The sequence below is a fragment of the Lepidochelys olivacea genome (assembly GCF_965140295.1).
Source record: "Lepidochelys olivacea isolate rLepOli2 genome assembly, chromosome: 24".
In the NCBI taxonomy this organism is placed as follows: Eukaryota; Metazoa; Chordata; order Testudines; family Cheloniidae; genus Lepidochelys; species Lepidochelys olivacea.
In genome coordinates, this window is record NC_140434.1 from 17242561 (window position 1) to 17252656 (window position 10096).

A 10096-nucleotide genomic window follows, 5' to 3' on the forward strand; every position below is an offset into this window, starting at 1 on the left:
TGTCTGATTTACCAGGGGATCTTTGTCTTTAGTTTTTTGGTCTCTCTTTGGTCTTTTGTCTGCACTAGAGCAGTTTGGAAAGTAGAATTTTTATTTTTATTCCACCTGGGGGCGGTCAGCTCCATAAAGTAGTGAAGGGCACAAAGAAAGCCAACTAGACCACACTCCCCTCACAGAGCTGGGGATAGACACCGGGCGTCCTGGCTTCCAGCCCCTCCTGCTCTAACCCACTAGACCCCACACCCCTCCCAGAGCTGGGGATAGAACCCAGGAGTCCTGGCTCCCAGCCCCTCACCCACTCTAACCACTAGACCCCACTCCACTTCCGGAGCTGGGGATAGAACCCAGGAGTCACTATGGAGGGTTTGGGTGATTGATCGGCATTTTGGAATGAATGAGATTTCCATCGGGTAATGGCCTTTTAACGGAAATGCAATGTTTTGGATCACTAATTAGGCTGCTTTTCTAAATGTCCCATGCAGTGTGAGGCCAACGCTGACAATTCACTGAGTCTCAAAATTTTGAATCTTTCCCTTAAAGCCCCTCGATGGAGCTGGTGGATCCCCTCAGTGGCTGATGGGGCTGTGGTTCTGCAGAGGGTACGGTCAGGGTGGCACCTGGGCTGAGTCAGGGAAGATTCAGAACGGACCAATGGGGCATGGGGGAGTAGCTGCAGAGGAAACCTCATGGCCCCTTATCCCCACTACTACCCCCTATCCTGTCCCCACCAGTGTGAAGACACCACCCCACATCCAGCTGCCCCAGACCTGGAAGGGAGATTTCCCACACAACCCATCGCCCCATCCCTATTCACACGGCTGCACCCCACTTCGGCCTATTGGGGTGTGGCCTGGGTTGGCTCCTCCCTCTTCTGCCCCCCCACTGGTCTAGTCAGAACTGGATTGGACCAGCTCCTGCCCATTCGTCTCTCAATATCCTGCAGCCAATTATTGAGTGGCACTGACTTGTGGCCAATCAGCGCATGGCATGGCATGGGGAGGTAGCTGCCAATCAACAGGCAGAGCGAGAGGGGAGGGGGAAGAAGAAGCCCCGCCCTTCTGAGAGAAAAGTGGGGAAGCCCCGGCTCCAGGGAAGAGAAAGCTCTGCCCACTCTGCAAGGGGAGGAAGGGGGTGGGGTTTCCAGCCCATCTCTCTACTTATCTGAAGAGTCGACATTTTCGGCAAGACTTTTTGGCCTGTCCAAAAACGCCGATTTACTTGAAGTTGGAACTTTTCACGGGAATTCCGCGGATCTCCCGACTCAAAAAGGGGTGTTGGGAGGGGGAGTTTTGAAATTCCAGACGAAAGAGTCTGATTCTTCCAAAATAACCTTTTCTTCCTGGCAAATATAAGCTAAAAAAAATGTAAAAAGGGGTGGGATTGAAACACACCATTTCGAAGCGGTCGGAACGGAGCGTTTCGATGGGGGTGGAGTTTCTGCCACTGGCACTTTTTAAAGCAAGTTGGGATATTTTTTTTAAGAGATCTGCTCCTGTTCAAACAGGAATTAAGTCACGGGAGTGGTAGGAGTTGTGTTATCCAGGTGGTCAAACTGGATCAGAGGTCCCCAGTCTGGGAGGGGCGCCCCCTAGGTGGGCGGCGAGGAAGGTTCGGGGGGCACGTCTGGCTCAGTTCCAGCTGCTGGCCCTGTCCCTGGGGCTGTTCTCAGCCCTGGCTGCCATCCCCGCAACCGAGGCTCCATGGCCACCCCCAGCTGTGGCCCCAGCCTTGGCCCCCTTACCTCTGTCCACACCCCTCCCTCTCCCAGAGCTCTGCTCCCACCCCTAGTGCCAGGGGGTGGTGGGAGGGATGCGGACAGGGGTAAGCAGGGGGTACGAGGTAAAAAGTTTGGGGACCAGTGGACTAGATGATCACAATGGTCCCTTCTGGCCTTGGAAGCTCTGATTGTCCCGAATCGATTTCCCCCCCACAAGGTTTTTGGTTCATGAAAATGTTGGAATTTCAAGGTTTGGCTCCGGGTTGGGATGGGAACATTTTTCCAAAATGTGTGGTATGGGGAAACCCTTTTCTGCCCAGCTCTGCCAACCCCCTGCACCCTCGGCCCGCCAGCGCTAACGGTGATGGTGGATGTGGGTTTGGATGGCGTAGGACAGAGGAGATCATGCCCTTCCAGCCCCCCGGGCCCACCCTGCCTTTCCGTATGTGAACAGCACCTTACACCCCTTCTTCGGGAATCCCTACCAGCATGGAGAAGAGGATGGAGCCCAGTGTGAATGGACAGGCGTTCTCTTTGCCATCCTCTTCAGTCTGGATTCCTACTCAGCGTGACAGACAACAGCCCAGTCATCTTCATCGCCAGCTGATGGCCGCTGTCTGGAACCTCAACTCAGCCATGGCCGACTTCATCTTCACCTCCTTCCTCTCCACAGAGGTGGCCTTCATCCTCCTCTTGGGGGCAAGAACCAGCCCCCTCTGCTGCTCCCACCCCACCTGGACCAGCCCCTCTGTCTCTCTGCTCCTCCTGTAACTTTTAGTGCCATGTGCTCTGAGATGGTGGAGCTGTCCAGTGCTGAGGAACCTACCAGGCCTTCAGGAACCCGGGATGGCCGCTTTGGCATCTGGTTACCAAGCTCTAGGGCTGCACAAAGGGGCATTAAATAAGGGGGCGGGAAATCAGGTTGGCTGAGCCCATGGGCCTGATCTAGGTAGGCAGGGAGGGGGCGGGATACCGGGCTAGATGGGCCCATAGGGTGGATCCAGTGATGGTAGTTCTGTGTCCTGGCCCCTGTCTGGGCCAGGCTGACACAGGGAGGGGCAGGCAGCTGGCAGGGAGTCGAGCTGCCATGGGAAGGATGCGTGGGAACATTGACAGGGAAGGAGTCGGGGCATTGGTCCAGCTGCTCTGCGGTCTGTCAGTCTGTGCAGCCCTGAGCGGGAGGAGGATGGGTCTTGTGCTCTCTTGCAGCCAGAGACTGGCCCTTCTGACTATCACTGGGAGTCGGGACACCTGGGTTCTATCCCCAGCTCTGGGAAGGGAGTAGCATCTAGTGGGTAGAGCAGGGGGGCTGGGAGCCAGGACTCCTGGGTTCTCTCCCCAGCTCTGGGAGGGGAGTGGGATCCAGTGAGTTAGACCTGGGTGTCCCTAGTGCATTAACTCCATTTGTGCAGGAGTCAGTGCTTGTCAGATCCCCGCTCCCACCCGGGTTTTAAATCCCGCCATGATGAAGGGTCACTGCATCTGGCGGACCAGAGGCGACAGAGAGGGATCTGGTTCAGCCTATCTTGGCATCTGGCCACTAAGTGGCAGCAAGTTGGAGCCATCAGACAGGACGGTGACACTGACCAACCCCAGGGCCCTGCCCTTGGACCATCGTGTGTCGCAGGTGTTTTTTCCTCCCCTGGGTCCCTTCTGTCCCGTGCCCAGCTGTTTGCGATCCTTCACCCCTTCTCTGCCCCCCTCAAAAAAGTGACCTGCCCCGTAATCACACCCAGGACTCCTGCCTCCAAGTCGTCGTCCCCCTCCCATGCCCTGCTGTAACCCTTGACACCACTCCTCTCCCAGAGCTCTAGTTCCAAACAAGTCATCTTTTACCATAGTGATAACTTCTTATAATGAGCTCATAACCCCTTTGAGTGACCCCCCCCATAATGAACTGAACCTCCCTACAGAGAATCCCCCCTTACAGTGAACAATTCACCCCTGATTGAGAAGGTGTCTTTCTTATTTTTTAAATGAAGAAACCAGAATCTTTCTACAACGCAGCTCTATTGTCTCTATTATCTTGGCTGTGTGTCCCGTTCAGATCCAATTCCCAGCTCCCAGGATCAGCAAGGGCATCCGCATTTCATTTCGTACAGCCTCAGCTTTCAATAGAACTCTGCTCATTAAGAAACCGAGCGACCCGCTATTAAGGAGGAAAGGAGAAAAGCGAAGGTTTTGGGGTCTGTTCTCAGAGACCAAATGGAGACGTCATTTCAACAAAGTTCCTCTGAACACCAGATCTCTCCAGTTGGATGCCCCCACAATCACTCTTGGGTATAGAAAACGCTGCTCAAGTTATGCTCACTGAATGCATTTACTACAGAGAAATCAGTGAAGGATCCCACCACCAGGTGATGGCATTTTGTTCTTCGTTGGCTTCTATCAATCCACACGGAAGCATCTGTTCACAGAAATGTAGGGTTAGAAGGAACCTTAAGAGGCCTTCAAGCATCTTCTCCCATGGTGAGACAGGACCAAGCGAACCTAGACCATCCCTGGCAGGGGTATATCAACACAAGCAGAGCCAAGCAGGGAATCATGTCTATGGAAGGGTGAAGTTCACTGGGTCAATTTTGCCCCTGTTGATGTTGGGGAGAGGTTCTGGCTGAACACAGCTGAGGTTCCCAGCTCTCAGCAGATGCATGGTGCCTAGAAGACCTGGGAATCCATGTCTGTGGACTTGCTCTTCGTGTTCGCAGTGATGCTGGCAGCCTCCTCACTGAAGGCAGTTTCGAAGGCTGAGAAGAGGGAGCGGCGCAGCTTCTCCTTGAAGTCCTGACCCATGAAGACGTAGAGGATGGGATTGAGGCAGCTGTTGATGAAGGCCAGGCTGGCGGTCAAGGGAAGGCCGACAATGAGGGTGGTGTCCATGCTGGGTGTCCGGTTCATCTCCAGGAAAGAGAAGATGTGGTAGGGGAGCCAGCAGAGGAAGAAAGCCACGATCACGGCAGCAATGACCTTGAAGGGCTTCCCAGATCGGGCCAGTTGGTTCCTCCTTAGCTTGACCAAGATGGCACCGTAGCAGCACACGATGACAGTGAAAGGGATAAGGAAGCCTAAGATAAAGCGGCTGATGATCATGGCCCGGTGGTTTGTGTTTTTCCTCCTGTTTCTCTGCTCCTCGGTGGCTCCTTCCCCCACTGTGTCGAAATTGTTGTAGCAGTTGGTGATATTCTTGTTGTATGGGGAGGGTGCCGTGTGGCGGAAGTATAGGTTCGGAGAACACAAGGCCAAGGCCACGACCCACACACCCAAGGCTACCAGGAAAGCCAGGTGGGGTGTGCGGTGGTTCTGGGCCCACACAGGGCGCACTACGGAGATGCAGCGGTCTATGCTGATGACCATGAGGAGGTAGACACTGGCGTAGAGATTGAGGAAGGCCAAAGTGCTGTTGATCTTACACAATGCCCTCCCAAATGGCCAGTGGAAGCCCAGGGCTGTGTAGGCCAAACTGAAGGGGAGAAAGAAGGTGAAGATGAAGTCGGCCACGGCCAGGTTGAGAAACCAGATGGTGTTGACTGTCCTCTTCATCCGGAAGCCAGTGATGAAGATGACCAGCCCGTTGCCCGTCACTCCCAGTCCAAAGGCAATGGAATAGATGACCATAGTGACCACATGCATGCTATTGAAGAGCGCTTGCTTACGGACCATATCTTCATCATTGTACATAGGATCATCATAATAGAAGGTGGAGGAGACATCCAACAGAGTTGTGGGAAGAGAGGTGCCCTCCACAGCCATGGGGATGTTTTCAATTCTCTCTGCCTTACTTCTTTCTCCACCTGTCACACACCAACAGAACTCATCCATTAGTTATCTCCCCTGGCAACCTCCCAACCAGCCAGTGACTTGGAGGGAACACCACCCTTCAGAAGGACCAAGGGAATGTGGGACTCCTGTATTCTGTTGCACAACATTTACACTCAGTGAGAAACTTGGACAAAGATGATAGAGAAAGGGGACCAAGATACTCTCCTGGCCCCTAACTGGTAAATTAATTTACTTATTTCCCGGTCACTGTGTTAGGTCAAAGTCTTCAAACTTAAGGATGGTAATAAATTGGAGAGGACTCAGAGAAGAGCAGTGGGAATGATTCAAATATTGGAACACCTGCTTTATAGTGAGAAATTCCAGGAAATCCATCTATCTGGCTTAACAAAGAGAAGTTGAAGGGGTCCCAGTCTATAGATACCTACATGGAGAACAAATATTTGACCATGGACTCTTCAGTCTAGCAACCAAAAGCCTAACAAGACCCAATGGCTGGAAGTTGAAGCAAGACAAATTTAGACTGGAAATAAGGGGCAACTTTTTAATGGTGACAGAATTCACCATCGGAATAACTTCCTAACGGCTCTAGTGGATTCTCCATCACTGGCAGTTTCAAAATCAAGACTGGAGGTGTTTCTAAAAGATTTGACTTTAGTTCAAGCAGGAATTACTGGGGTGAGGTCTATGATCTGTGTTGGATGCCATTGGGTGGCCCTCCAATAATGGACTTTTTGGTTTGCTGATGATTCCAAACAATTGAGGAGGAAAAATTGTTTCAGATCGAACCACAATGAAATTTTTTTGCAATTTTCGGAAAAATCAGTTTGGGGAAGCATTTCCTTCTACCTGAACGGAACCATTTCATTTGGATCTCGAGTGTTTTTCATGGCTTCAAATCATTTAAACATGGATAAAATTCAAGGATATTTCAAAATGAGAAGTCATTGAGAATAGACACTTTTGGTTTCCAAAAATGCCCAGTGGAAATATTTCAATGAGGGGGGTGAGCTTTGTTTTTTGGCAGGCCGAGGGGGGGGGGGTCCTGAAATGAGCGATTTAGTGAAACCGGCCTGGATTCATTAAATGTTTCAGTGTCACCAAATCTGCATTTTTCACTGAAAAAAAAACAATTCAATCAAAATATTTCACCAGGTGATACTCAAAAATCTGTAGGCTGCCACTGGGGGGCCCCCGGACACTGAGAAATTCAGATGGAAAAACAAAATGCTTGTGGTTAGTTGTGTGTTGCAGCACGATCAGTGAATTATTTATTGCTATTTCAGTGGGGTTTAAATTATTATTCAGCTAAGACCCTCCCATAGTTACCCCGCCATGACCTTCAGACCTTGCAGTAGGGGATGAATGACCCAATTGTGGGAAACCTGGGGGAGGGAGGTGTTCTGTGCCCCACAGTGATTAGCAGGCTGTTCGTTAATAGCTCCCCTCCCACCCGGGATATGCCTTGCAAACTTTCAGACAAAAGTTGGGGATGATCAGCATGCCTGGGTTCTACTTCCACCCCTGGGTCGGGAGAGGGGACCAGGGGGTTAGAGCAGGGTGGCTGGGGTCAGGACTCCTGGGTTCTATTACTGGTACGAGAAGGGGAGTGGGGACCAGTGGTTTATAGCAGGGAGGGCTGGCTTTTAGGATTCCTGGCTTTGGGCTCTAGTGGTGACCGTGGTGGGTACAGCCCGGCTAGCCAAGTCCATAAATCTGGCACATTTCTTCTGAGAGGCAGCATCTCCATGTGGGAAAAACTTCCCACGGTCAGACCACCCCTACCCCAGACTCTGCCCCCAGTTAACTGATCTGTGCAGGGAGAGTTGGGGCTGCCTCCCCAGATTTTGGGGGGCAAAGACCTGGAGGCCTTGAGTTAAACGAAGGGCTGGGAAGTGCACAGAAAGATTTGTAAAATCTGTAGCAACTGATTCCAGGAAAGGCTAGTAACCGGGCAGCTGGAAGGCTCTCTGCCCGCCTCTCGTGGCTGCCAGCCCACTCCTGCAGCTATTTCTTCAGCACACCCTATTCAAACACCAGCTTCTTGACACGCAGGCCTCAGGATCCGTCCCCCCCGCCCCGATGTCCCAACCCAGGGGTGGTTGTTAAACAGGGGAAGAGGAAAGGCAGGCTCCATGGCACCCCTGTCCCAGCACCACTTCCTCTTCTGAATGGGATGGGAGCTCCAGTTACTTTAGTTATTAGATTTTACCCCTCCAGAACCAAGAATACAGCCCAGCAGTCCTGGCTCCCAGCCCCCCCACAGGTGGGGAGAGGACCCAGGAGTCCTGGCTCCAAGTCTCCACCCCCACTCTAATCCACCAGACCCCACTCCCCTCCCAGAGCCAGGGTAGAACCCAGGAGTCCTGGCTCCCAGCCCCCCTGCTCTAACCCCTAGACCCCACACCCCTCCCAGGAGCCACATAGAGAACCCGGGAGTCCTGGTCACCTTCTTATACCTCTGGGTGCTCACGGTGCATGTGATGTCTCCTTTCCCGTCTATGGGGCTCTCTAAGGGCAGCCTCTCCCTGGCTGATCCTCTCCTCTGAAGCCAGCCCCGTCTGCTCCTCTCGGGTAGTGGATCTCAAACCCTCCAGAGGCCCGGGATGCCTTTGTATGTGCTGCTAGCAAGGCGTGGTCCACAGCACTTGACCAACACAGGAAGAACACTGAGCCTCTGCCCCAACAGAGAGAACAACGGAAGAGTGATGTAACCCTTGACATCTGCACAGGCGTGGAACAGGATTCCTGGGTTCTATCCCTGGCTCTGGCTGAGGAATGGGGTCTAGTGGGTGATAGCAGGGGGGCTGGGAGCCAGGATTCCTGGGTTCTATCCGTGGCTCTGGCTGAGGAGTGGGGTCTAGTGGGTGATAGCAGGGGGGCTGGGAGCCAGGATTCCTGGGTTCTATCCGTGGCTCTGGCTGAGGAGTGGGGTCTAGTGGGTGATAGCAGGTTGGGAGCCAGGATTCCTGGGTTCTATCCGTGGCTCTGGCTGAGGAGTGGGGTCTAGTGGGTGATAGCAGGGGGGCTGGGAGCCAGGATTCCTGGGTTCTATCCGTGGCTCTGGCTGAGGAGTGGGGTCTAGTGGGTGATAGCAGGGGGGCTGGGAGCCAGGATTCCTGGGTTCTATCCGTGGCTCTGGCTGAGGAGTGGGGTCTAGTGGGTGATAGCAGGTTGGGAGCCAGGATTCCTGGGTTCTATCCGTGGCTCTGGCTGAGGAGTGGGGTCTAGTGGGTGATAGCGGGGGGCTGGGAGCCAGGATTCCTGGGTTCTATCCGTGGCTCTGGCTGAGGAGTGGGGTCGAGTGGGTTAAAACATGGGGGTCTGTGAGTCAGAACTCCTGGTTTCTGTCCCACAGCTGAGTGGGGTCCAGTGGGAAGAGTAGGGGGCTGTTGTATTAATTTATACTAAAGGAGCCCAAAAGTCAAAAGTTGTGACCACGAATCTGAAACTGTACAACTTTAAACAAAAAGAAAAGGAGGACTTGTGGCACCTTAGAGACTAACCAATTTATTAGAGCATGAGCTTTTTTGCTCCACAGAATCTGCAGCCTGTTTATGACCCCAGCAAACACCCTTTTATTAAAGAAACAGGGGGGGGGGGTGAATTCCTTTGCAATGTAAAGTATTAAGTCAGGCTTTCACTTGAACCGTAACCCTTGTGCCCTTGGGTGCAGAGAGATTTTGGGAAGGGAAAACCCACCTGGTCCGACAGCCTTTTAGCTGGTGCCCGAGATGATTTGGGGAAAGGAGGAGAAGTCAGCTGAGCTGGGCTGGAGCCCTCGTCCTTGCCTCTGTTGTTAAAGTCTGATGCTGTTTCCTGGAGGACAAAATAGCACAAACCCACAGAGAAAAGGTGAGGAAAAACCCAGCAGGGCAAGAAAACGTCGCTTCTGTCTCCCGGCGTGACTCTTGCTTGCAACTTCTTGGCTGAAAAAACACCACCCCAAGACCTGGCAGATTGTACCCGCTTCAGGCTGTTCCGGGCGTCGCTTTTAGCCACCTCTCTGGGCGCAGAGGGGCTGCAGGGGATGCAAAATACACAGGCCTGGCTGGCCAAACCCGGCTCTTTTTAGCCAGGTGGCAAAAGGAGAGGGATGGGAGAGAGATGGGGGGGAAGAAAAGGACTCACAAAGTGAGGTGTCTGCCTTCACTGGCGGTGGTTACAGCATCTATCAGTTACACCCAGAATCCGACACCCCAACTGTGGTTCGCTGATCTCCGCTCCCGCACGTCTCGCGTTTCCCCGGTCTCAGCTTTGCACCCACCGGGCTTTGGGGTCCGTCTCTTTGGTTCCCTCTGGCACCTTTTCCCATCAACGTTGATTGTTCGACAGGGGGTGTGACAGATGCGGAATTTTCACTCACTTCTCACAGCTGAGCTCACAATTACAATTAGTTTGCAGGCCCAGTTATGGCAACAGGGCTGGAAGCCAGGACTCCTCGTTTCTATCCCCAGCTCTGTGACAAGAGTGGGGTCTAGTGGTTAGAGAGGGGGGATGCCTCAGAAAGTAGGGTACTCAGGTCTTGGGGACTCGCTGAGACGGGCGGGAAGGGTAACTCAGATCAGGAGCTTTACAAAGCCAGGGCAGATGGCCTGGAACTTC

General features: G+C 53.1%; 1 pseudogene across 2 annotated transcripts; it reads right to left on the reverse strand.

Moving 5' to 3' along the window:
• Positions 1–3662: 3662 nt before the first annotated feature.
• Positions 3663–9736, reverse strand: LOC311512745 (chemerin-like receptor 1 pseudogene; annotated as a pseudogene). Of its 2 annotated transcripts, none has more exons than XR_014714640.1 (4): positions 9623–9736; positions 9194–9310; positions 7941–8168; positions 3663–5505 (listed from the first exon to the last, which is right to left on the reverse strand). The product of XR_014714640.1 is annotated as a chemerin-like receptor 1 pseudogene (transcript). The 2 variants fall into 2 exon arrangements; XR_014714641.1 differs by having other exon boundaries at positions 7951–8168; positions 9623–9734.
• Positions 9737–10096: the final 360 nt, after the last annotated feature.